General features: G+C 45.4%; 1 protein-coding gene across 1 annotated transcript in view; it reads left to right on the top strand.

Moving 5' to 3' along the window:
• Nucleotides 1-1749: 1749 nt before the first annotated feature.
• Nucleotides 1750-26177, top strand: part of LOC126187902 (uncharacterized) — a 1224785-nt gene continuing 1200357 nt past the window's right edge. The window contains exon 1 of the mRNA XM_049929256.1: nt 1750-1892. The gene's annotated coding sequence lies outside the window, so the exon portion shown is untranslated. The remainder of the gene's footprint in view (nt 1893-26177) is intronic.

The following is a 26177-nucleotide window of genomic DNA, read 5'->3' as shown; positions in this document are numbered from 1 at the left end:
CGATATTGTACCCAGGCACCACTACTGGTTTTGTGTCGTCATCATCATCATCATCAGTTATCTGCTATATTAGCAGGTCCTTTGCCTCTCCATTTTCTGCGATCCATTGCTTCCTTCTTAAGGCTGCTGTATGTTGTACCGTCCATCATGTCATCCAGTATCTGGAATCTCTTCCTTCCTCGCTTCCTTTTCCCTTCTACATAACCTTCTAAAACTGTTTTTATCAGTCCATCATTCTTTCTTAATATATGCCCAATCCAATTTCTTTTTCTTTTCTTTATTACATCTAGTAACTGTCTTTTCTCTCCCACTCTTCTCAGTACCTCTTCATTTTTTACTCTATCCATCCAACTTATTCTTTCCATCTTCCGCCATGTCCAGATCTCAAAAGCCTCCAGCCTTTCTCTGTCTTTTTTCCTCATAGTCCATGTTTCAGCGCCATATAGAAGAACACTCCATACAAGACATTTTATGAGTCTCTTTCTGAGTTCTCTGTCCATACCGCTGCAGAAGATTCTCCTTTTCTTATAAAACGCCTCTTTTGCCATTGCTATCCTTGTTTTAATTTCTGTGGTGCACTTCCAGTTGGTGTCTATCCTGCTTCCAAGATACTTAAAATTTAGCACTTGTTCTAGTGTTCCTCCATTCAGCATAATTTTTATTTCCTTATTTCCTCCTATTGCCAATACTTTTGTTTTATTTGTGTTAATTTTCATTCCATATTTTTTTCCGTTAGTTGCAATGGTCAGTCTTACGTAGTAAACGAATTTTGACGGGCCAGTTCAGCAACTAGTATTCATAATATTCACATTTGAATAGACGAAATCGCATTTTCTACATTATTTTTCATTTACTCGAAGGAACGATTTATTTGACCTGCATGTAGGCAAAGACTGCTTTTCAGAGTAAACATCATACAGTTAGCTGTGTTGTGGCAAGTCAGGTTTTAGCAAGGATTTCCACTGGAAATAAGAGTACGATGTGTAAATTCGAAGTTATGAGCTCTAATACAATCGAATTAGTGTTCAACTTCAGTCATTATTTTCGAAATTATTTTCAGGTATGTGAAAAGAGAATTTCCAAAAGAGAATTCAGTAATACAGAACTATGATCTTCCTTTGTAGCTGTACGAGAGTAAGAAAATCTTTCATCTAAATAAAACTGCAGAATCCAAAACAATACCAAACATTTTGTCCAAAAATATGAGATTTATAGTGATAAGCACGCCCTGCAATAGACCTGGCGTTCGCTGTGCCTAGCTGACGTGACGTCACGAACAAGCGCCGAGGCCTTCCTTTGAGACGGTATCGTTCAAACCCGCGTCCGGCCGTCCTGATTTAGGTTTTCCGTGATTTCCCCAAGTCGATTCAGGCAAATGCCGGCACGGCTGACTTCCTTCCCCATCCTTGCCTAATCCGATGGGACCGGAGACGACGCTGTCTGGTCCCCTAGTCCAAATCAACCAATCGACAGCAAGACAAGTAGGAAAAACAGAAGGGAGGAGGAATGTGCTTCGTGACTCGACTCGCTGGGACACCTTGCTCCAGCAGCGGCCAAGCGGTGCAGACTTGGAGCACACGTTTTCGAGGTCCCGCCCGCTCGGCCCTGTCTGGGTCGGCGTTCGCCGCAGCGGTTAAGTGGGTCAGCGGGACCCTGCCTGCCGGCCGCCTCTGTTTACCTGTGACGTCACGCGGGCGCCCCCCTCTCGCGGTGCCGCCCCTCCCCGCCGGGCCCCCAGCGCCGCGGCCGCAGTGTCTGTCTGTGTGCAGCGAGCAGCCCGTCTACGCCGCGTTTGTCGCCGCCGCGCGCGTCCTTGGCGAATTCCCTTACCGGCACACAACTCGGCTGCTCCTACGCTGTTCTCCGACCGCCGACTGCAGCCCGAATTGCAGGTAAGGAGGCCTCACTGTTTTCTATAACCCTTCTGCGTTTCCACGTCTTCTACGTGTTCCACCTCACCTGCAAAGCCACTGCGTTTACTAGTTTCGTCCCTCTGAACAGGTCAAGTTCTGAGAGTCCGTGCTTTGCTTGTTTGGAAGGAGCGGCAGTGATAGCCTTTTCGTGCTATGAATAACGATGTTTACCAATTGCTCTGGCACAGTCGCTACCCTACAGTAAGCAGCGGTAGTTTTCTCGTGCTATTAATATTCACTACAGACGGTTACCCTGCATTAAATGCCTGAAAGCATTTGAGCTATGGGTTTATTAGTGACAACTTGTCCTCAGCAAGTTATTGTCGCAGTTCTGCTGGCAGTGAGGTGGTGTTTAACGTTTACCGTGAACTACACTAAAAGCTTCATGAACAGGACCACGGCTGACTAACTGCATCAGTTACTTACATTATGGCTTTGTAGTAGAGTATTACAGGTTATTTTTGTCTAGTCTAGTATGAATTAGGCTTGAACTAAAAGAGTTCGCAAAGTACGTAAAGTATGTGCAATCAATTCCTGATCTGTTTCAGGGAACAAATGATTACAAAATAGACAGTACCTTCCAGTGTACGTACAGAAACGTATTTTTAAAACTCCAGCATTGACTAAAGACGATCAACTTGCCCAGCAATGCTTTCCCCATAGCGACGCAGTCTCTGTATTACGTAACGAAGATCACGCTTACATTCGTGTTGTGTAAGCTAGACAGCGTTTTGATTAAAAATAATTCGCTCGCTTGGCGTGACGTATTTCGGACCTGCGGAGCGAAATCAGATTTGTAGCGATCGATACAGAGTTCCACGTAGCGCATAACCGTATCTCGCTCGCTTGGTGTGCCGTCCTGTATTTCGGGTTAGCCAGTGTTGTAATTTGTCGAATGCTTAAACACATACCTTTTCGTTGTGCGTCCGTGAGTGATACAGATTGAGACAGGGATTTAATGTCACTGGACCCAGTACATAAATACTGCCGGTCCTCGCTGCTTAGTAACAGGTAATCAATAAAAAAATACAACTTTATAATTGTTGTAAGTGAATATTTACATTTAGACAAGTACACGTCCACAAATATTAATTACCTTAAAAGGTATTTTGTTTAGTAATGTACATGCCATTTGAGAACAGTGTACTGTTTAATAACTACTGCACAATGAGTTGGTTTTCGTGACGTACTCAGATCTAGGCCCCAAAATCGTGGTTCACAGCCCAACTTCCGATTTTGCAGTCGGTATCAAATGTGGTATTTCTAACCGACGCAAAACTAGATGAAGCTGGCATGTAAGGCCCAACCAATCATCTCTCCATAATGTTAATTAATCTCTACTGGGCCGTTGTGGACGAGCGGTTCTAGGCGTTTCAGTCCGGAACCACGCAGCTGCTACGGTCACAGGTTCGAATCGTGCCCAGGGCATGGGTGTGTGTGATGTCCTTAGGTTAGTTAGGTTTAAGTAGTTCTAAGTCTAGGGGACTGACGACCACCGATGTTAAGTCCCATAGTGCTCAGAGGCATTTGAATTTTAATCTCTTCTAGGAATGACAGTTAAGTTCGAGTCTTACATAATGTATTATGTTTTCTTTTCCTTTCATCTATACAGGTAATGAAATGTCTCACACGAAGCAGCACCTAACTCCTATTCTTGGCAGTTATTAGCCTACGAAAAAGTGTACATGAATTATGGATCTCTTAGGTACCTGCTGTTGCGTTCCAAGCACTCTGATACGTATTAGAATAATTCCGTGTGTTATACAGACTCCCGTTAAATCCTGAGGTTAAAATGTGGGATAACGCTGACTGTCCTCCTTAGTTTCACAGCAGTTACATAAGTGGGCAGGAAAAAATGGTTCAAATGGCTCTGAGCACTATGGGACTTAACATCTGAGGTCATCAGTCCCCTAGACTTTAGAACTACTTAAACCAAACTAACCTAAGGACAGCACACACCCATGCCCGGGGCAGGATTCGAACCTGCGACCGTAGCAGTCGCGCGGTTCCGGACTGAAGTTCCTAGAACCGCTCTGCCACACCGGCCGGCTGGACAGGAAAATTTTGAATTAACTTTTAATAAGTAATAAGTGTTTCCGAATAAGCGTGACGGTTCAAACCCGAGTCCGGCCATCCTGATTTAAGTTTTCCGTGATTTCCCTAAATCGCTTCAGGCAAACGCCGGGATGGTTCCTCTGAAAGGACACGGCCGACTTCCTTCCCCAACCTTCCCTAATCCGATGAGACCAATGACCTCACTGTTTGGTCTCCTTTCCCAAATCAACCAACCAACCCATTTAAACCTAAAACCACCTCAATACTTTTTGCTTGTGTTACCGTTCATGAAGTTCGTGGTTTATAATTCACACTGGGAACACGCGACATGGGATAACACATCATTCTGAGTTTGTAATACAAGTTTCTGAGCCATGCTCCCACGTTCCTTAATCTTCACCACCCCTTCCCCGCTCCCCTACCTTCGAATAGGTTCAGGTTCCGTGACATGTAACTACAAGCTTAGCTGAAGAATGTAGTCCTCATATTGTTTCATACTATCCTCCCACTCTCTTATCGGCACTTCACACAGTAGCGTACAAACAGTTTAAGGAAACATGCGGTTGGCCTTTGTAACGTCTCCGGTTACGAGTTATCCTGCATGACAATGTGAGTAGGAATCAGTACTGACTTAGCAGACATCGACAGTGTGAACCCGAGCTTGGCGTAACATGTTTTGTCGGTAAGGGCCACGTAAGATTGTGAAATAGCTGTCGCCGAATAAAACTGAGATTTCGTCCCTGGAATTCTACGGACTTGCACCAGCTCGCTCTGTTTGTCCACGTCACTGATACTCAACCTCGTCCCTGCCGCCCACTTGTGTTTCGGCTTTGAAGGTGGGCGGTAGGCGGTGTGAGCTTTAAAAGCTCTTTCATCACGTTTTCACAAAACTCTCAGTGACATCAAAATTTCAGAAAATGTACTACTTGTATCGCGCTTGCACAAGTTTAAGTCGTGTTACGTAAGTGCAACCAAATGACATTATAGGCCGACCGCAAACAATAGAGCGTCGTCTCAGAATAGCTCGCGCATCTGCCGCGACACCACCCAGCCGTAACAGACAAGCAAACCCGGTAGCTGCCGCTGCCCCCTCCCCACACCCTCCCAGCTCAATCCACGATGCCCAAGAGGCATGCACAGAAGACGATCACGTCACAGGCTCATTTGTTTGCGGTTGCACTGGCCAGTAAGCTGGTTTGCCAGAGTGGATACGTGATTACAGCTTCAAACACAATATTGTGAAATATTGTGAACCCGTGTCTCAGGAAAGGAAACATGTTCGTGACTTTCCGAATTATCTGACAATGGGTTTCTTACAACCTGCTGTCAATGAACTGCAAACATTGTGTTTATTGTGTCCTAAAAATTGTCCAATGAGGCAATGCAGCCAAGTCGAGTGTGAGAACATCATTCTACACTACTGGCCATTAAAATTGCTACACCACGAAGAAGACGTGCTACAGACGCCAAATTTAACAGACAGGCAGAAGACGCTGTGATATGCAAATGATTAGCTTTTCAGAGCATTCACACAAGGTTGACGCCGGTGGTGACACCTACAACGTGCTGGCATGAGGAAATTTTCCAACCGATTTCTCATACACAAACAGCAGTTGACCGGCGTTGCCTGGTGAAACGTTGTTGTGGTTCCTCGTGTAAGGAGGAGAAATGCGTACCATCACGTTTCCGACTTTGATGAAGGTCGGATTGCAGCCTATCGCGATTGCGGTTTATCGTATCACGACATTGCTGCTCGCTTTGGTCGAGATCCAATGACTGTTAGCAGAATATGGAATCGGTGGGTTCAGGAGGGTAATACGGAACGTCGTGCTGGATCCCAACGGCCTCATATCACTAGCAGTCGAGATGACGGGCATCTTATCCGCATGGCTGTAACGGATCGTGCAGCCACGTCTCGATCCCTGAGTCAACAGATGGGGACGTTTGCAAGACAACAACCATCTGCACGAACAGTACGACGACGTTTGCAGCAGCATGGACTATCAGCTCGGAGACCGTGGCTGCGGCTACCCTTGACGCTGCATCACAGACAAGAGCGCCTGCGATGGTGTACTCAACGACTAACCTGGGTGCACGAATGGCAAAACGTCATTTTTTCGGATGAATCCAGGTTCTGTTTACAGCATCATCATGGTCGCATCCGTGTTCGCCAAAATCGCGGTGAACGCAGATTGGAAGCGTGTATTCATCATCGCCATACTGGCATACCATACGGCGTGATGGTATGGGGTGCCATTAGTTACACTTCTCGGTCACCTCTTGCTCGCATTGACGTCACTTTGAACAATGGATGTTACATTTCAGATGTGTTACGACCCGTGGCTCTACCCTTCATTATGTCTCTGCGAAACCCTACATTTAAGCAGGATAATGCACGACCGCATGTTGCAGGTCCTGTACGGGCCTTTCTGGATAAAGAAAATGTTCGACTGCTGCCCTGACCAGCACATTCTCCAGATCTCTCACCAACTGAAAACGTCTGGTCAATGGTGGCCGAGCAACTGGCTCGTCACAATACGCCAATCGCTACTCTTGATGAACTGTGGTATCGTGTTGAGGCTGCACGGGCAGCCGTACCTGTACACTCCATCTAAGCTCTGTTTGACGCAATGCCTAGGCGTGTTAAGGCCGTTATTACGGGCCAGAGGTGGTTGTTCTGGGTACTGATTTCTCAAGATCTATGCACCCAAATTGCGTGAAAATGTAATCACATGTCAGTTCTAGTATAATATATTTGTCCAATGAATACCCGTTTCTCATCTGTATTTCTTCTTGGTGTAGCAATTTTAATGGCCAGTAGCGTACAAAGCACCCAAGTGATAAGGGCAACTCCGTTGAATATTTTCGGGAAATGTTATATTAAAAAAATCCAAAATACATGCACAATCGCTGCATCATTTACGAAACAACGTGCAGTGAACGAAGTTGGATTAATTGCCACTTATCGCATTTCATAATTGCAGAAAGTGGTAAAAGCTAGAATAGTGATGAAGCTGTAAATAACACCACCTATAAAGAATTTATCTCAACAGTAATGTATCAGGATATATCTGAAATTTCAAAAACATTTCCCTTAAGCGATAGCACAGTAGAGAAGCGAATTGAAGAAAAAGTAGGAAGCGTCAAATGTTTCATGAATTCAATGTTTATTGCACAGACAACACCTTATAGTACTACATAGTAGAGAAGCGAATTGAAGAAAAAGTAAGAAGCGTCATGTGTTTCATGCATTCATTGTTTATTGCACAGACAACATCTTGTAGTACTACATCTAAGTACAAGTTTACATTCATTAACTGTAAGAATTCGAGCTGTAAACGAGATTAAACTCCATTCGAAACATGATGTAATGTTTCGTTAGCTTTTCTAGGACAGTAATGAAGATTTTAATCAGGTTACTTATGCACACAGAAGTAAAATGGTACAGTTCTGACTCCTTTTCTAACATTATATTATAGTACCACACATTTTGGTGAAAGAAATAATGAGACCAGGATCTATACGAACAGTTAAAAACAGGAAAGAATGAAGCCCTTTTTGTAGATATTTTCAAGAGATTTAATTAAGTCAAAAAATGGCTCTGAGCACTATGGGACGTAACTGCTGAGGTCATCAGTCCCCTAGAACTTAGAACTACTTAAACCTAACCAACCTAAGGACATCAGACACATCCATGCCCGAGGCAGGATGCGAACCTGCGACCGAAGCGTAATTAAGTCAATCTCTAGCTACAAAGAGCTAATAACCCGCTCATAGTTTGGCAAAGAATTGTGTCACTATTTATTGACAAAGTTGAACCACTTCGTCATAACTCTTTGATGGGAGAATTTTAACAGTTTCCCGAATTACCTTTCACAAAAGATGATGTAACTCCAGAAGACATTGACAAATTCAGTAGCCATGTCAACGAACTTGAATTCTTCAAGGAAAAACGATTTGAAAAAAAAATGGAAAAGATTCCTGTCTTATATCCAAATATATGGGAAATTATATTAAGTTCAATGCTAACCATCCCTGCTTCGTCTCGCGTGGCATCAGGCTTTAGTGATTATTTCCGAAAGAGGAGACCTACTTTTATTTCTTACGGCACAGAAATCCAGTACTTTAATTTCGCAACATCAGACTCAGGGATCTCATTTATCATTTGTAGATGGTTTTTTATCAACTGAGGAACGATGAAATTTTTACCTAGACACGCCATTTGTTGCGCTGTGGCATTCTGTAAGCTTTACAGCTACAGCTGTAGCCTTTACAGCTACACCAGAAGGTGCAACACAAAAGTTGGGAAACCGGTTGTGTGGGTTTATAAATGACCTGAACAAATACAGCTATAGCGGATCATTGGACACTTCATCCAATTCCATGTTAATAGTTTTAACTCCCGTATTTACAAAATAAAAAAAACTGTTCGCTGTATGACGTGTCAGATAATTGACATAAGATATTTGGTAAGTAATTATTACCATACGCTTTACCTTACTGTATTCTGCTTTATAAATTTTATAAAGTATAGAAAATTTTACTACCAGAGTGTTGAATAACGAATGCATCACATGTTTTTCTTTTCTGAAAGCAGTTTGGTTTATTTAGGTTTTCAGTACACCATATAATTCCGCACACCACTTTTAATATAATCTCCATTCAATTTGACGGCCTTACCCCACATTACTGGGAGGGCGTGTATGCCCACATGGTACCACTTTACTTGTTTACGTCGGAGCCAACGTCTCGCTGCAACAAGAAAGCCCACATTATCCACATACTACTTCCCGCGGAGTGCACCCACATTGCGCCAAACAGAGGTAAGTCAGAAGGCGCGAGATACGGGGTTGTAGGATCGATGAAGGAGAGCACTCCAGTGAAGTTTCGTGAGCTCCTCTTGGATGCACAGACTTCTCTAAGACCTTATGCCGTCATGGAGAAGGAGAAGTGTCTTTGAAATTTTGTGGCGACGAACACACTTAAGTCGTGTCTTCAATTTCTTTCCAAGATGCTACTCCAGGCGGGTGTAAAATGAATGTGCGCAACGGAAAATAATGAACGCTAAAATGATGGTTTGTCTCTCTCTCACTATCCCCCTGAAGCAGATCTTAGGATCTCTTAATGGTCCTTTATAACTTGTAAATTATATTCTAAACATGAATGAATCATGAAGGTAACTAATACTACTAAATGATAAACGTTGTTGTTCAGTATACAGGGTGATTCAAAAAGAATACCACAACTTTAAAAATGTGTATTTAATGAAAGAAGCATAATATAACCTTCTGTTATACATCATTACAAAGAGTATTTAAAAAGGTTTTTTTTCACTCAAAAACAAGTTCAGAGATGTTCAATATGCCCCCCCCCCCCCCCCCCAGACACTCGAGCAATATCAACCCGATACTCCAACTCGTTCCACACTCTCTGTAGCATAACAGGCGTAACAGTTTGGATAGCTGCTGTTATTTCTCGTTTCAAATCATCAATGGTGGCTGGGAGAGGTGGCCGAAACACCGTATCCTTAATATACCCCCATAAGAAAAAATCGCAGGGGGTAAGATCAGGGCTTCTTGGAGGCCAGTGATGAAGTGCTCTGTCACGGGCTGCCTGGCGGCCGATCCATCGCCACGGGTAGTTGACGTTCAGGTAGTTACGGACAGATAAGTGCCAATGTGGTGGCGCTCCATCCTGCTGAAATATGAATTGTTGTGCTTGTTCGAGCTGAGGGAACAGCCAATTCTCTAACATCTCCAGAACTTTTCCCTTTGCACAAACACCCATTCTCTGTAAACTGTTTATACCAACGTTTAATACACCACCTATCAGGAGGTTTAACACCATACTTCGTTCGAAATGCACGCTGAACAACTATCGTCGATTCACTTCTGCCGTACTCAATAACACAAAAAGCTTTCTGTTGAGCGGTCGCCATCTTAGCATCGACTGACGCTGACGCCTAGTCAGCAGCGCCTCAAGCGAACAAATGTACAACTAAATGAAACTTTATAGCTCCCTTAATTCGCCGACAGATAGTGCTTAGCTCTGCCTTTTGTCGTTACAGAGTTTTAAATTCCTAAAGTTGTGGTATTCTTTTTGAATCACCCTGTATATTTATTCTAGATTAAAATCAACCCTTTAAGTACAATTGTCGATATTTCCTAACTAAAATTATTGATCAATTCCCCAACTCTGCTCCATATCATGACTGGGCGAACTAATATCAATAACGCGAAATGACTGGCATCATCTACGTACAAAACACTAGAAGACACTACTTTCAAAGATGATCTACAGTGGTGTGCAACCTCAGTGGAAATAAACTAACTTGATCACATCTGTTAAGCTTTATACCGCTAATAAGCCGAAGCAATGTCCGATATCACTGTACGTACTGTGTCCGGTGCGCCGAAGTGATGGTTCTCGTACTCGTCTGCGACGGTGGAAGAACTCCACCCACAAAATAAAACTCTATCAAACACTAGGACGGCAGAAGGCTATCCTCTGACTAATATACTCTAATACTGTCTTCTCCTCTCTGTGTTCTACAGACAAGAATAGCAAACTCGCTACCACAAGGATGGAGTTCAGATAACGTCTCAACGTAAGTATAGGCAGAAGAAGTGCTCTCAATTACTGAACGTTGTGTACTCAACGACTAGTTCCAACCCGAAAGTGAAGTCCAGAATCGTATGAGTTCACAACAGTACAGTACCTAACTGTTCTACCTATAAACTCTCCGGAGAGTAAATACAGCAAGTCCGTCTGTACCAACAAAGCTGATACCGAGCGACCGCCACACACGGGAGCTCGTTACGGAAGACCTCGTCTCTCCACCGCTGGCTTCCCAGCAAGGCTCGGCTCCCCACCCTCGTAATTCCGAAAACGAATATGTTATGTCCGCACTATAATACAACAAATATTCCGTGATAACCAAATTTATTTGACCTTCTGTCACTCAAAACAAACTCAAGTTCGACTACACAACACTTCGCTGGCTGTAGCGCCAAGGAGGGATCAGAGTCACTAGTAGAGAATACAAGTCCAAACCACTGCCAACCAATCGATACCGATGCGTCGCAAGTTTTCCAGTCAGGGAGGCCACAGTACGGTTCGGTCGTCGTGAATCCAGCTGCCGGGTAGTAACACAGTCATCGGCGAAAATTGAACTGGTTAAACGGGCTCAGGGAGCTCGCTTAAATCCGCAGGTCCGGCCAATCAGAGTGTTGGTAGATGGCGCCCTTATACGGTTGCTCAGTCTGGTGGCAAGGGCAGCGTCGCCAGGGTAGTCCGTATCGATAGTGGTGTGTACGCTGGCGCTAACCCCGCGACGACGCGTTCACTGGCGCCAGTTGTTGACATCGTGTGCGGCGCCACCGGTACTCGCTGTGTTGTAGCACGCCGCGCCGAGTTGACGGCTGCTGTGCGGCGGCCGATACGACAGAATCATAGTCCCGAAACCACGGAATATTCTACCTCTCTACAGATTCTTCCGAACGCCGACCAACCATATTTTAGTCTTTTGTCGTCCAGCGCGGAAAGTTTGCGAGGAAAAACTTATACTCGTACAATGAGTAAAAATCCTTGGAAATAACCCAGCCTGCGTGGCTTCTGAGGTGCCGTTTCTTCGTTGCTTCCACCTGCATCCAAGATTTGCATAGTTCCCGGTTATCCTTCCGGTCCTGCAACAATAGCGGTCGGCCATAACCCTATTGTGCTCCAGAGCTCGGGTGCCACGACGTCTGTCTAGCTACTTCCTGTTTTTAAGCACGACCAACACCTGTGCAGGCCTTCCACCAAGATTTTGAGTTCTGCCTGCCGTTTCATCTGCACTGGCGTTCCAACCTCTACTAGTATAGGCAGTCGTCCATTACGCCGTTCTAATGATAAAGACACTCCGTTACCTTTCATGCAATAAGCGTTGGCAGTTATTTACAAGGCGTACGTGACAATGTCAGTCTCCTTTAAATATACATATATATGATGTACAACCTATCACATGATACCTAATTGTGTTCGCAGATCACGACAAAGTATGTGGATGAATGCTTGTAAGGTGCGAAATTATAGCCACCTTACATCTTAAAAGTGTCACAATGCACTTCCGAGTTGATCGTTGCATCATGATGGAGAACATCAAACGGAATAGCCCCTTCAGAGTCTGCCGGCCGGTGTGGCCGTGCGGTTCTAGGCGCTACAGTCTGGAACCGCGTGACCGCTACGGTCGCAGGTTCGAATTCTGCCTCGGGCATGGATGTCTGTGGTGTCCTTAGGTTAGTTAGGTTTAAGTAGTTCTAAGTTCTAGGGGACTGATGACCACAGAATTTAAGTCCCATAGTGCTCAGAGCCATTTGAACCATTTGAACCTTCAGAGACTCAGACGACTGTCGGCATGATTCTACCGGCTGAGGGTACGGCTTTGAACTATTTCTTCGGAGGAGAGGTAGTGGGTGCCACTCCATGAATTGCCCTCGTTTCCTGTTCCAAGTTGTGAACCCATATTTCATCGCCTGTGACGATGTTCGACAAAAAAGTCTCGCGAACAGCGTCGTAACGCGCAAGCAATTCCTTGAAGACGGTCCTTCCTTGTTCTGTATGTTCTTGGGAACGCAGCGGCCACACACGCCTGAGTAGCCCAGCTGGTGGACGAGTGTGTCAGCACTGCCAACAGAGACGTCCAGTTGTGCAGCGATGTTGTTTCTGTCACGTAGATCACCACGCATGAGAGTGTCCGCACGTCCGAATATAGCAGAAGTTACAGCTGTGTGCGGCCGGCCAGCACACAGGAAATCGGACACGTTTACGCGACCTTGTGTGATGATGACAGACGTCTTGCACAACGACTCACCCTGCTTTTGTTCACTGCCAGTTCTCCGTACACATTCTTCATGAAACTAAAGGCGCTTAAACACGAATATTCCACTCAGTGCCACAACAAATCCTGCATTTCTTTTCATTCGAAATCGGCCAAGAAAAAAAAAAGCCTTACTTACTGAACGCCGCATGAACTAACAGTGTGATGATGACAGACGTCTTGCGCAACGACTCGCCCTGCTTTTGTTCACTGCCAGGTCTCCGTACACATTCTTCATGAAACTAAAGGCGCTTAAACACGAATATTCCACTCAGTGCCACAGCAAATCCTGCATTTCTTTACAATCGAAATCGGCCAAGAAAAAACGCCTTACTTACTGAACGCCGCATGAACTAACAGCGGTACGAAAGTGGGGAGAGATAAAAAAACAGTTGATTACTCCTGGTCTGTTTGATCCAGAATGCTGTAGATACCGGAGCCTGGGCTGTTGTGTTTCCTTACTCCCCACAGCACGTACCGTACCATTTTGCAAAGCCGCTCAGTAATCATTATTATGGAATACGAGAAGAGCCACACAATTGGGCTGAAAACTTCCTAACAAAGCTAACTCGGCATGTCATTCCTAATAAAGAGGTGTCATCAGAGGAGACCACTGCGCCTGGCGTACCTCAAGCAACTGTGTTAGGACCGTTACCATCCACAACATGCACACACTATCTGATAGACAACGCTCGGAGCTCTGTGAGACTATTGCAGTACTCGTTAAAAAATTACTACGAAGTGTAGGAAGACCTTTAGATCAGCTCTTGGTTTAAAGACCAGCGTCTAAGCCTCAGCACATGATGGTAACTGTAACGCTACTTAATAAACGAAATGATGTCGCATGACAAAACGAGCGGAAGTTAGCCACAACCGTCAAGTGTGTAAGATCTCCAATTTTTTCGGTTTGATTGCTTAATAGTGTGCTTCCGGATGTACTGTCGAAGCTGTGGTGGATGTGATATCCAGCGAGATGTTAATAAACTGAGTGTCGGACCCCCAAGTCTTGTTTATATTGAAATGAAACCTTAGTCCGTCAGAAAACCTAATTTTCTGACATCAGAACAGTGGAGGAGGGATGCAAGGAACATCAGCGCCAAGCTCGGTTAAAACAACCAAGCAAATCGGCTGTCGCCGAGCACTGCATCGAGTACAACTGCAAAACGACCAGTATCGTGGTGCAAACGTCAAGTTTTTGTTACAGCTTAATTAAGAAGTCTATCAAAATAAAGACGTTAGAAAACGTAATAAACAAGTACGAAGTTTTCAATTTAAACGAAGTTTGGGGTCGGACACTCAGTTTACTAAGATTTCAGCGACCACGACGTCCACCAGAGCATGGAACGCTGAGCGAGTTTGCGTTTCAACGAGTATCGGTACGAGCTCTGAAAAAAAAAAGGATCAAAGGGCATAGTGGCGTCGGAAATCGAACACTTTGTCAGCTACAAACAGAGACGCGAGACGGTCTGGCTGGAGTTCAGGCAGTCAGTGCACACACAAAAACTCGCAGCGTCTGAGGAAAACGGCTTCGTCAGTCTTCGAAACATTATGCATATAACGGAAACAACAGAACAACCTGAAGCTCGCCATTAAGTATCTAAGAACTTGCTGTCCGGGCGCTTTGTAGTGCAACGATCGCATTAATCTGTTGAGGAGGAGACAAGTTTCAGACTGGAGTGACCGTAATTTTCTCTTAGAGACACCTTTGTCGTTCCAGTATTCTTGAATATTTTTCGGCGGTTTGGGATTAATGGAAGAGACTGAGAAGATTAAAAGTAGAGCTGAGCTGTTCATCACGAATTCCTTTGGTCAGAGGAAGACCATCATAGAAATGTTGAACGCATACTAGCGGAAAGGGCTGCTAGTAAGAGTTGCAAACCGCAGAGAGTATTACTTTCACTGTTCTTAGAATTCATGTTCCAGAACGAATAACGAAACTATCACTTTCAGCACAATATCGCGTAATGACCTCGATGATTAATGATAGCATACAGGTTAAATCGCGTTAGGGGTGGGGGGGGGTTGATGAAGTACACCATGTACCCTCCACCAAAAACCGTTCGTTGGCTTTGGAAGTGTGCCTGTAAGGGTGTTTGATGGGTGGTGACGTTACAAAGTTACAGGGATGATAGAGAAGGGTAAATGTATCAATATGAGCTAAGGGACCGTGGTATGGAAACCACCGAGTCGATAGTTATGAGCGAAAATCGTTCCGCTTCCTCTGACAGCCCTTCTACTGTAATCTGTTTGCTTTCCATATTTTGGGTGGAAGTAATATGGACCAAAACAAGAAAAAGTCCAGTAAACATGGACTGTAAAGGGCATACATTAAGAGCTGTGAAGACTTGTCCATCTTTGTTACTGTGAAACACAACTCTTCTATTGAGCAAGTGCTCATAGCTCTTAAGATATGCGTTTTAGAGCCCAAGATTATTAGTCATTTTTTTCATTTGTTGGGTCATACTATCTCGTCACAAAATATGGAAAGCAAACAGCTCGCAGTAGAAGAGGCTCACTGTTAGAAGTATTAGAACGATTTTCGCTTTCAACTCTCGACTCGATCGTTTCCGGACCAGGTCTCTTACCGGAAATACACTCCTGGAAATGGAAAAAAGAACACATTGACACCGGTGTGTCAGACCCACCATACTTGCTCCGGACACTGCGAGAGGGCTGTACAAACAATGATCACACGCACGGCACAGCGGACACACCAGGAACCGCGGTGTTGGCCGTCGAATGGCGCTAGCTGCGCAGCATTTGTGCACCGCCGCCGTCAGTGTCAGCCAGTTTGCCGTGGCATACGGAGCTCCATCGCAGTCTTTAACACTGGTAGCATGCCGCGACAGCGTGGACGTGAACCGTATGTGCAGTTGACGGACTTTGAGCGAGGGCGTATAGTGGGCATGCGGGAGGCCGGGTGGACGTACAGCCGAATTGCTCAACACGTGGGGCGTGAGGTCTCCACAGTACATCGATGTTGTCGCCAGTGGTCGGCGGAAGGTGCACGTGCCCGTCGACCTGGGACCGGACCGCAGCGACGCACGGATGCACGCTAAGACCGTAGGATCCTACGCAGTGCCGTAGGGGACCGCACCGCCACTTCCCAGCAAATTAGGGACACTGTTGCTCCTGGGGTATCGGCGAGGACCATTCGCAACCGTCTCCATGAAGCTGGGCTACGGTCCCGCACACCGTTAGGCCGTCTTCCGCTCACGCCCCAACATCGTGCAGCCCGCCTCCAGTGGTGTCGCGACAGGCATGAATGGAGGGACGAATGGAGACGTGTCGTCTTCAGCGATGAGAGTCGCTTCTGCCTTGGTGCCAATGATGGTCGTATGCGTGTTTGGCGCCGTGCAGGTGAGCGCCACAATCAGGACTGCATACGACCGAGGCACACAGGGCCAACACCCGGCATCATGGTGTGGGGAGCGATCTCCTACACTGGCCGTACACCACTGGTGATCGTCGAGGGGACACTGAATAGTGCACGGTACATCCAAACCGTCATCGAACCCATCGTTCTACCATTCCTAGACCGGCAAGGGAACTTGCTGTTCCAACAGGACAATGCACGTCCGCATGTATCCCGTGCCACCCAACGTGCTCTAGAAGGTGTAAGTCAACTACCCTGGCCAGCAAGATCTCCGGATCTGTCCCCCATTGAGCATGTTTGGGACTGGATGAAGCGTCGTCTCACGCGGTCTGCACGTCCAGCACGAACGCTGGTCCAACTGAGGCGCCAGGTGGAAATGGCATGGCAAGCCGTTCCACAGGACTACATCCAGCATCTCTACGATCGACTCCATGGGAGAATAGCAGCCTGCGTTGCTGCGAAAGGTGGATATACACTGTACTAGTGCCGACATTGTCCATGCTCTGTTGCCTGTGTCTATGTGCCTGTGGTTCTGTCAGTGTGATCATGTGATGTATCTGACCCCAGGAATGTGTCAATAAAGTTTCCCCTTCCTGGGACAATGAATTCACGGTGTTCTTATTTCAATTTTCAGGAGTGTAGATAAATTTATCCTTCTCCACCATTCCCGAAAGTTTGTAACATTTTCACGGAATCACGCTGTATTCAGGGTGTACCAGGTGGAATGATCAATATTCACGGGTATGACAGGTACACCATTCAAAGCAAAAAGTCTTGTAAACAGGGGCTGTAAAATGCACACTTTAAGAACTATGAGCACTTGTTATATAGAATAGATGCGTTTCACAATAGCCAAAATGAAAAAGTGTTATCTTGAATATTTACCATTCAGCCTGGGACACCCTGCATGTGGACGTATAACGTGTCTCGTCTCTGGAACTTCCCGTACTCAGTCAAGTCACCCCTGATGCCGAAGAAACACCCTTCCTTTCGCAATTACAGCCTGCGCTGGACAGATTATTCACCGACTGAATGGCTTGACCCTCTAGCTGACTAGCGGTTCCTCAACGACTTGCAGTTACGCAACAGAGGCGCGCGCTTGTGTGTGTAGGTGTGCATACGAGTTGAGTGACTCGTCACGACTGGCGGTTAACTAGCTGTCACGGCCTTTTGGTGCCTGCGGCGAGTGTCGTACCATTCTGAGGCAACACTTTGCTCGTGCGTCCCACTTCAGATTCTCGTGTACGTGTACGGCTTTTGTGTGACTGACTGTGTTGCCTATAGGTGTATTGAAAACATCGTCCGAGATTTGTAGTCTCTTATCAACCTTCAGGGCTTTATTGCCTAAGATTTTCTTGAGATCACAGGCGAAATTTGCAATTTTTGTTCGAGAAGGGAATGGAAGACAGCGGTGAAGATTTTCTTACGGCACTTGACGTTTCAATCAACACAGTGATGATACTGAACGCTTGAAATATCCGAAAGTGTAACGAAATGGAATCTGCAGCCATAGACTGCTGAGGCGTATGTTACGATTGTCGGTGTTACCTCATAACTGAACAATAATTTACGTTCCATTGTTAATTACGGCCTCCTGTGGAGTGTGTGCCTTTGATTATAACTCTGATTATAGCTTTAAAGATAAGTCTGTTCCAGATCAGGCGCTTCACTCAGTAATCACGCCGTGGCAAATTCCAGCCGCCAGTGGAAGAATTCTGTAAAAGAGGAGGATCTTGTAAGTGGACTAGATAGATTGTTTTACCAAACGGTTTGCCAATCAATAATTTTGTCGAAGCGTTGCTGCAGTTATCGACGTAAAAGGTAGCGACAGCTCTGCTTGAGGGTTTTGCTGGGCGCTGTTAGCAGAACGATTGAAACTTTTTACAAAGACACGGTGATTATATGAAGGGTAGATACCTTCTGACGTGGCAGACGATCAGGAAAAACCCAAAAACACGCTCAGAACACGAAACAGAAATGACCTGTCAGCCTCGCGAAGAAACAGAAAATGCCAGCAAGTCTAGCACAGCATGAACTTGAAAATCGGGCTTGGCCAGACTTCTTGGGTCTAGGGAAGAGCTACTCTCTAGTTTACTCTCTGGGGTTGTATTTGTTTCCTCCCTCTACTTAACATTTCTATTTATCTACTTCCCTTTCAAGAATTTAGCCTTCCTGCCAGCTTCTTCCGTCATCAATATGGCCGTTCGTTTTTCCGAAATTTATTTTGAACTTCTGAGAGTAGAAATAAATACCGTTGGGAAAAATCCACCGAGGCATTGGCAGAGTAGCTTGCTGTCTCAAGACCAGCAGACCTTCCTGGTTTTCTTCTAGGATTTTCTTCCGTAAGGAATCATGGTCAAACGAACCGCGTTGAATGAAACAATCACCCTATTCAGTCACAGCATGTTACACAAAAGTAACTGATTAACTTATCCAAAAATAACTGACACACCTCATTAGCTTACAAACATTGTCCATGTATTGTAGAAAAAAGCAAAGTTATAATTATTGAATTATATTAATTATATGACGCTAGGGGAAACACCGCAGTGCCTCGCCAAAGCACTAGGAGAATGGGATCTCTTCCCAGTTCGCCGCCATATTCGCCGATGACTCTCACGGCCCGTCTGTCCTGTGGTTTTCACGGCAGCCTATGTATGGGATGATAATTCCCTACTCGGCTGCTGCAAGTCTCCACTAGTGGCCCAAGATGACACAGAATGTTGCAGGAATTCCAGTACTTATTCATGGATGGCAGGGCGCAGATTTGAACGGGTTACTACGTGCTTGGTGAACAATGTGGCGATCGTCTTTTGTGGTGGAGGCTTCATGACGAATATGCCTGGCCACGCGTTCCCATGCGGTCCAACGTCGGGTCACTGCCACATCCGAATGCCCCACAAATCTAGATATTGCACGATTCGACCAGATGGCCGAATGGAGACATATGATGACGCCATTTTCGAACACTGGAAGGTACTGATAGCGCTGTCTCACAGGAGTAAGTGGCGTCTCTGTAGGCACTGCAGTGAAGTTTCTACCTGTTACTGAGAACTGAGCCGGCCGGACTGGCCGAGCGGTTCTAGGCGCTACAGTCTGGAGCCGCGCGACCGCTACGGTCGCAGGTTCGAATCCTGCCTCGGGCATGGATGTGTGTGATGTCCTTAGGTTAGTTAGGTTTAAGTAGTTCTAAGTTCTGGGGGACTGATGACCACAGCTGTTAAGTCCCATGGTGCTCAGAACCATTTGAACCATTTTGAATCAGACTTGTTTATACTTTACAAAACCAGATCACTTACATTTCCTTCGACACAACGGAGCCTTTCTGAAAGTGCTCATTAGTTCTCAGTTCTCCCGAGTCGTATTAACACAGTTTCCCGATTCTTGTGCCGTAATTCCACCCTGAGACTCTGTAATACGTCTTAAAGAGAGCAGGAAGTTCCACTTCACCGTACTGTGACCCTCAGTGACGTCGTACGCTAGTAAGCTCACTGGGGTGCGCGTACTACACGGAAGCGAGGAAGCAGAAGCATCAACCTCACGTCGTAATGTGTGGTAGTGGTTATCGCGAGTGTTGTGGGCATGCCGAGACAAGGAAGCGGAACCTGGCGTAGCCTCTATCAGCAGAGTTAGGCGGAACCGAGTAATTAGTGCAATAGAAAGTCAATGAACATAAGTGACTGTTTGTTATGCCACGTTGTTTATCATAGGCCGCATGACGAAGAACAGTGCTGCACTCAGAAGTTGGATGTCAGTGCAGCTTCGCGCACGAAGGTGCCTTCGGCTTCACCTTCAGTTCTCAGAAATGGCTCTGAGCACTATGGAACTTAACATCTGTGGTCATCAGTCCCCTAGAACTGAGAACTACTTAAACCTAACTAACCTAAGGACATCACACACATCCATGCCCGAGGCAGGATTCGAACCTGCGACCGTAGCGGTCGCGCGGCTCCAGACTGTAGCGCCTAGAACCGCTCGGCCACCCCGGCCGGCTCAGTTCTCAGTAACAGGTAGAAACGTCACTACAGTGCCTACAGAGACGCCACTTACTCCTGTGAGACAGCGCTATCAGTACCTTCCAGTGTTCTAAAATGACGTCATCATATGTCTCCATTCGGCCATCTGGTCGAATCGTGCAATATCTAGATTTGTGGGGCATTCGGATGTGACAGTGACCCGACGTTGGACCGCATGGGAACGCGTGGCCAGGCATATTCGCCATCAAGCCTCCACCACAAGAGACGATCGCCACATTGTTCACCAAGCACATCGTAACCCGTTCAAATCTGCGCCCTGCCATCCATGAATAAGTACTGGAATTCCTGCAACATTCTGTGTCATCTTGGGCCATTAGTGGAGACTTGCAGCAGCCGAGTAGGGAATTATCGTCCCATACATAGGCTGCCGTGAAAACCACAGGACAGACGGGCTGTGAGAGTCATCGGCGAATATGGCGGCGAACTGGGAAGAGATCCCATTCTCCTAGTGCTTTGGCGAGGCACTGCGGTGTTTCATCTAGCGCCATTGTGTGCGGAGCCATAAGGTATGACTGATAGCAGTTGAGGGAACTCTGGTGGCACAGCAATACAACAATAGCACATCCTGCTTCCTTATGTGTTGCCTGTCATGAGACAGTACTGTGGTCCTTGTGGTCCCATTCTTCAGCACGACAATGCTCGTCCACACATGAGACGTGTTTCTAGGAGCTGTCTGCGTGATTGTGAGGTACTTTTGTGTCTATTAAGATCCCCGACCTATCCCCAGCATCCACATCAACTCAGTCCCATTGTCAGTATCGTGGATATTTAGGGTCAGTTGCAACAGTTTGTAATGGGACATCCTCCTTTAGTATTACATTTCCTCATCAGTAATTGTCGATACCAGTATTATTTTTATAATTTTGGACAGATCAATATTATCTCAGTTGCTTTTCTGAAAACTTTCATACAATTTTATACACAGTCTGTTATATTTCAAGCTAAAATTTATGAAAAGGAGTTACTTTATAAAATATTTTAGTTTCGATGCTATAATCGATAAGTACTAGTTGTGAATGTACAGTTAATTTTTTTAGAAACATTTGAAATTACGAGTTATTTGCACACTTACAATTCCTGTTCCTAATTACGCAATCCTGAACTGTTAACTATGTTTATTTGGGGATTCATTTACGAAATAATGATCGAAATTAATAATGTAACGAAAACTAGTGGAAATTCATTTGTTAAGAAAAATTGTAAACCCTTTGAAATACTGCTATTTTCGCAGAATGTGAGAGTCGTGAGCTTGCCACTGATATGACATATTTTTGTATAATAGGTGCAAACAATGTAATTTCGGCTTTGTTAATATGAAAAATCAAAATACTAAAATGTGAGAAAATCAGTGAAAATACGTGGGTTGAAACATAAATAGTGGCAACTATTTATTCACAACCGACACAAAAGAGTTACATGTTTGCACCTATTACTGTCCTTCAAAGTAGTCACCAGCTTTGTGCAGAACCCATTGCCAGCGATGTGGAAGGGGTAGTATACCGTTAGCAGACTGTGTTCTGTTGATGGTGCCAATGGAGCGGTCTACTGCCTGTCGAATCTCTGGGACAGTTCTGAAGCGAATGCCACGAAGTGGTTCCTTCATCTTCGGAATAAAATCAAAGTCACAAGGACTTAAGTCGTATTACTGTTCGTTTTTGGAACATCACCTTCGACCAACTTTGCGAAAGAAGCAGCGACACTTTCTGCGCAACCCACCCATCATTTTACACGACAGTCAGCGGGCGCATACAACGCAACCTGTGACTGCTCTGTTCGGTGGATGGGACTGGGAAGTACTGTACCACCCGCCATACTCCCCGCACTTAAGTCCGTGTGACTTTGATTTGATTCCGTAGTATTGATTTGATTCCGTAGTATTCGCTTCAGAACTGTTCCAGAGATTCGACAGGCAGTACACCGCTTCATTCGCACCATCAACAGAACAGGATCTAATAACGGTACATTACGCCTTCCACATCGGTGGCAACGGATTCTGCACAACGCTGGTGACTACTTTGAACGACAGTAACAGGTGCAAACATGTAACTCTTTTGTATCGGTTTTGGATAAATAGTTGCCACTATTTACGTTTCAACCCTCGTATATTTACGTAAAAAATTCTGCAACAACAATCTTGCGGTTTATTTAGTTCAAACCAACCGTGAGGACCTGATGTTAGATTTTTACCTTCAAGAATCAGACCCCTAGACAAGAAGAGGTGGAACCATCTCAACGTGACAAGCTAAGTAGACTTGAAAGTTTATTGTAATCTTCGCTCCTCTCAAATCTTCATAAAAGACTTTGCTTATTAATTACTTGGACTGGGCATTGTTTAATGTGGACAATAGATGGAAGAAGGAAGGAGGGGGGAGATTAGATGTCGGTGGGTCAGTTTGCCTTAGGAGGGGATACAGTGGCATTATGACACCCTTCCCATTCATCCCAGGTTGGGTGCAGTGTCATACTGATAAGTGGGTTCAAACAGCCAAGAGCTTTGAAAATTTGACTCTGTTTCGTAATCACTGAGAAAACTTCACATGCACTCTCGACCCGTGAGGTTTCATTTCGTTTTCTCTTTCCCTTCTGGGTGCCTCACATTTTTGTCAGGCAGTGTACTTCTAATAATGGTGCTAGTGTCATGTGTGACACAAACGAAACTAGTGTAGACAGAAATAGGGAAACTGTGCAATTCTGTCTCACCGTGTATCACTGTTCGAAATCATTTCCTTCCATCAACTTTAGGCAAAAGGGGACATTCATCTCCTACACTTACATCCACATATTGCGTTTTTGAAACAAATAGAATGTCGCACAAGACACTGTTAGGCCTGTAACAAGAGCGTTCAGTATCATTGAAGCCTGCTGCAGGTAGTAAGTACAAAGCTTGGAGAGATAAACACTTTACACACACATCGTGAATGTTGTTTCCACTAACTTTGTGTCTTCTGTTGACGTGGCTTTTACGCAGAAGGTAGCGCACGATTGCGCACTCATCCTCTATGAAGATCGCTACAACTGATCAGTAGACTACTTGGCTTTTGGAAATGAGCATTCAAACTTGTTTTGGCGTTGCATCACTCTTTTTATTTATCACGAGAACTATCGTTGTGGAATCTAATACCACTCGTATTTACAATCACTCTGAATGATAGTCATAGACAATAGAAATAAAACTTTATTAAATGGCTCTGAGCACTATGGGACTTAACTTCTGTGGTCATCAGTCCCCTAGAACTTAGAACTACTTAAACGTAACTAACCTAAGGACATCACACACACCCATGCCCAGGGCAGGGTTCGGAATCTGCGACCATAGCGGTCGCGCGGCTCCAGACAAAACTTTATTAAAATGAGTACTCTTCACAATACGTGCCTGAGCTGTGTACGTCTTTCTTCATGAACATCAACCCGCAGACTGACTTCACCCCTTCACGCCAGGCCGTTCTCGAGTCTAATCTCGAACGTTAGCGAATGAGAGGAGAGGGAGCAGAAAGTCGGATGGTGTGTAGGATGGAGAACCATCCCAGCGTTTGCCTGGAGCGGTTTAGTAAAATCACTGGAAACCTAAAGCTGGATGGCTGGACGCGGTTTTGAACCGTCATACGCCCGAATAAGAGTCCAGTGCGCCATGTCGCTCGGTAACGCCTCCTTATAAAGCCGTGCTCTGGACACTCAATGGGAGACGAGAAACGTTTCTGTCAGTCGTTTCACGCATTCGACCACGCAAAAGTGTACGTCATCACGAAGCGACAGCTGTCGCCCAGTTGAGTTCGTCCCATATTGCACAACATTACAGTGTCCATATACCGCATAATTTGTCCAGGAGGATTGCCTGCCAATAAAGAAATATCGTGTTTCAGATTTCGCAGGTCTCAATGCAGGGCCAATTATCTGAAGATATTACACGTTATAGTCATCAATGTTTCATCTGCCAGCTCTTTCGAGGGCCAATGATACTTCAAGCAGCCGTGACACGCGTCTAGATTGCTATCACAGTAATGAGAAAAGCCACTGTTCTGTTGGAAACAGCCGGCGTGAGTGGCCGAGCGGTTCTAGGTGCTACAGTCTGAAACCTGGAACCGCGCGACCGCTACGGTAGGAAGTTAAGTCCCATAGCGCTCAGAGCTATTTGAACCATTTTTTTTATTTTTTATTTTTTATTTTTTTGGAAACAGACCGGGAAACTACGATTTAATAGCAGTTTCATATACGGCACGAGTCAGGAGGAAAGGTCATGCTTTGAGGGGAGATTCTGAACAAAAAGCCTCATATGGATATATTCTCTACTCAGAATGGTTTCTTAGACAGAACACGTTCAGTGTTAGTTTTGTAGGTTTTCCTTGAACAACTCGAAAACTGCGTCCTCTAGCGAAACCGTGTCACAGTATAAAATTAAACTGTATTAAATTTCCTACAAGGGAAGTCCTATTCACTTTTTCCCTAGGATTAACAGTATGGGCGAAGGGAGTGAAAGAATGGAAATCTCGCGCGACGCGCATGCGGTGTAGCTTAAGTAGTTTTTGTAGGCCAGTTTTGCGGTAGTTTCCCGACTTGACAGATCACAAGTGTTCTGTATCAAATTGATTGTCTCAAATTCCTCTATACTACTGCGGTACATTGTAAACAATGACAATGTACTGAATAATACAGAAAATAAATAATAATCCCTCGAAAACCATCCGGAATTGGACATATGTTCATATGAAGCTTTTTTTTCAGAATGAGCGATACTATCACTCCTCAAAGCATATACCTTTCCTTCTGACTCACCTCGTATACGCCTCTTCCCGTCAGAGTTAGTGGAATGTCAACAAAATGAAGGTTAGAAGGCATGTCCTGTCTGCATTACCTAGAACTTGGAGCTCGCTGCCACGTCCCATTGTACTATGGCTCTCGACTGGAAAGTTGCCGATCTGAATACTGAGCGTGAAGGAAATTTTCCTCATCGCCATTTTCCCAGAAAGGATAATATGTGGCTGTGAGAACTTCCCGATCTCCAGATTTTGATCAGGTGCATTTCGCGCTTCGTAGATAATGGCGGTTGCAGATCCATGTGAATCACCCAAAAGACACTGGTGACCCCAAAAATTATGGCCGTCTACGTAACAGCATGTTGGTCCGCCGAAGGTACGCAATACAACAGGGATTTTCTATAGCATGGATTTAACAAGTCCTCGGTAGGTTTCCAGAGGTATGTGGCACCAAGATGTCTACACACAGATCAGGCAGTCACCGTAAATTACGGGCTAGTGATTTCTATGGGTTTATATAAGGCGAATTTGGTTGCTAAGATGTCAACGTGAGTTCACTGTCATGCTCCGCAAACCCTGGCTTTGTGACATGGACAGTTATCTTGCAGGAAAACATCAAGCATGGAAAGATGCAGGTTGACTGCAATAATGATCACGAAGTCCACACCTGTCATGGTACCATCGAATCACAAATGGATGTCCCCCATAGCATAATACTGCTTCCATCGGCGTGCATTCGTGGCGGGATGCGTTTCGAGCAGCTGTATCCGGACACAACCATTGTCCCCGTCTAACAAAAAAGTGGTTCATCGACCGCGCGACACTTTTCCGTAGATCCACCGTCCAATCTCTATGATCCCGTACCCACTGCAATCATGACAATGTCTTTGGGTCGTCTGCTGCGGAGTCCCATGTTCAGCATTGTGCGCCGAATGGTTTGCTCTGAAACTGTGGTATCGATAGTTACGATGCCACAGCGTAGGTGCACGCTCGTAGGTTGGCACTACGAGAGCGGGCGAACTACGCCGACCACAGCGCCCTCTAGCCGACGCTGTGGAGCTCAACGAGCGCCCCTCTACTTTCGGCCCAGTTGACCGAGAGCAGACGGCCTAGAGCAGACGGCCTAGGGAGGGGCTAGCCATTATAGACTTTGCCTTTGAAACTTCTAGTAACTGTTAGCTTTGATGC

The sequence above is a fragment of the Schistocerca cancellata genome, chromosome 5 (genome assembly GCF_023864275.1).
Source record: "Schistocerca cancellata isolate TAMUIC-IGC-003103 chromosome 5, iqSchCanc2.1, whole genome shotgun sequence".
In the NCBI taxonomy this organism is placed as follows: domain Eukaryota; kingdom Metazoa; phylum Arthropoda; class Insecta; order Orthoptera; family Acrididae; genus Schistocerca; species Schistocerca cancellata.
This window is presented reverse-complemented; position numbering and strand designations above follow the sequence as displayed.